The following is a 2670-nucleotide window of genomic DNA, read 5'->3' as shown; positions in this document are numbered from 1 at the left end:
ATGAAGACAATGATCTGTGTTTGCACTCTCTGGGCAGAGAAAGTAAGAATTTATTCAATACTACACACTTTAAAGGATACAGCTGTATTTTAATAGAAGAGATAAGGGAAGATATAAGACATGGCCTCCTAGCTTGAACTGGCATACAGTGGGAGGGAGAGAAATAAAGGTTCACCTGATGATGTGGGAGAGGAGCTGCACGAGTTTGTCGTCTCAAGTTACATCATTTAAGTTGTCACACACTAGCTACTAGTAGTAATGGGAAGTAAGAAAGAGGGCAGGAAATCCTGATGGCTCTTAGCTCCTTTTAAATATATATCTGCTTTCTTAAGGATACAAAGAGAAGTTGTGTTGAGTCACGTACCATGGTTTGTATCAGTAGAATTATACGCAGCACTGTAGTGACACTTTGCAGTTCAAGGCTTTTTCAGTTGTGCTTGTGGCCCTTCCCCCTGCCTACCTTCCTAGCATGTTCCCATTGCACATTTTGCTAGTTCATCAAAACAGCAATTTACATGGATGCAGAATAGTTTTTAATTCATTTACATGGTCAACCTGTTCAACGTTCCACAACTGCATATATTTTTAGAATGACAGGATTAAAACTGGATTACAGAAAGGCTGTCTGTGAAAAAAAAAAAAAAAAAAAAAAAAAAATCTTCTACTGATTACAAAGCAAGGTTACACTGATATGGAAATCATTAAAGCAAACTACTGTGACTCAGCAGTTAAAGAAATAAAAGATACCTTACAGCAAATCAAATGTCATGCAAGGACGGAAAAACAAATGAACTGCCAATTCTGTATATGCTCAGGGCTCATTTGAGGGAACCACAGAGCAATTGTGAGGCTACTCTGCACAGTTTACTGTTAGTTCCCTGGCAGAAGCAGATGTGTCTATCCTGTGTCCTCAGAGTTTCTTTGACTACTTTGTAGAGAGATGACAAGAGAGACCTTGGTGCAGCCCTCTGGACTTTTTGTTCCAAATCAAAGCTGCTTCTTTCTGAAGCAGAACAACATTTTCACAGCCAAACAAGTCTCTCCAGGTACATCCTGCTGAAACTCCAACTACTGATTCATCTTTTATTATAGTTCCCTCTGTTCCTTCAGAACACTGATTCTCATTTTCGTAATTTTATAATTACGGGAAAAAAGGCCTTCCTGAGCAAGCTTCCCAAGTTCACTCAGAGTTCCTCAGGCTGGTGATAGTGAAATAGGGTGAGTTTAGCACGTTCTGTCAAATTATGTTTTACCAAAAACATTCTGCTTTTTTTTTTTTCTCCCCTTTTTTTTCCACTCCCCCCTGGAGTCTGTGAGTCTGTCTGGCTAGCCCTTCTACAGGTTCTAAAAATATTCTTCAAAATCTGTCTCCAGATGCATGTACAACAGCTTTGTGGAACTTATTGGAGGTTTATAGTGGAGCTAAAGATGTCACTTTGATACAGGAAGGAAAAGCTAGCTAGAATCATTTTAGGCAAAAAGATTATGCAGCAATACCTACAATGATATAGTAGCCTAATACTAGTGTCCTTTTAGATATTTCTAAGCTGTTAATTATAAAAGGCTCCTTTTAACTCCTTAACCTGTCTGGGACTGGGATCTGAAAGGATTAAAAATGGCTTGAACCATTATACTCTCTTTTCCCTCTAGCTTCAAAGTCACACTCTCAAGGAAAAATTTGGTATGACTATTTGTGATTACAGCTTACTGTATAAAAATTTCCTATTGAATCTGACCTGCTCCACTGTCCTTCATATCTCCCCAGACCATCTGAAGGGAAATTCCTAGTGTCCTAATGCAACACATACATATTGACAATTGCACGAGGCAAAGACTTAAAGCATATTATATGCACTTTTCAGCACAGTTTGCAATAAGAACTGTTGTAAATTCAAAACATGTGTGTTTATCATAGGCTAGGGTTCTATGAAATGCCAAGAAAACCTAAAATATAGCCTAAAATATTAAAACTTACATTAAGAACTTACCAGCTATCATAGGCTAGGGTTCTATGAAATGCCAAGCAAACCTAAAATATTAAAACATACATTAAGGACTTACCAGTTAAGTCCTATGCACAAAGTTCAATAAGTAACCTCCTTCAGGAAGAGTGTTGCTTGACCTAGTAAATAACAGCTGAATATCTCTGAGGGAATCTGAGCCAGCATCTGCTTTTACAGCATCATGAATCAGAAATAACTGCATCAAGGATAATACATGCTTCATCTTATTTAGATTAAAATGGATTTTGGTTCCTAGCCTTGAAGCTATTGGTGTAGATATGTTGGCTGGTCACATTCTGAAAATGGAAAGTTTTGTTTTTCATACAGTTGGTAAGTGGAATGAGTGTCCGTTCAACTGTACCAGTAATTAAAACATACATAAAATATTTGCATTACAGTTGGACTCTGTATGCATTTATGGCACAAAACTTCATTAAACAAAGTGAAACATTTCTTAGAATTCCCCTACCACATCCATATATTATGGTAATTTACTTTGAATTTAAGAATTCTGATCCTTTTTATATGCCTCAGGTAGGAGCAGTCTTCTTTATCACATTTGCTCCTAAGTCTTTTGAATTCCAGCTTTGCATTTTCACGGCTTTTATTAATGCAGGGACCAGCCAGGGTTTTTTTGCATTTTACAGGCTTGGCAGCAAGAGAAGGA

Source organism: Antrostomus carolinensis, unplaced genomic scaffold, assembly GCF_000700745.2.
Source record: "Antrostomus carolinensis isolate BGI_N321 unplaced genomic scaffold, ASM70074v2 scaffold8073, whole genome shotgun sequence".
NCBI classification, from domain to species: Eukaryota; Metazoa; Chordata; class Aves; order Caprimulgiformes; family Caprimulgidae; genus Antrostomus; species Antrostomus carolinensis.
Note: the sequence above shows the minus strand (reverse complement) of the source record.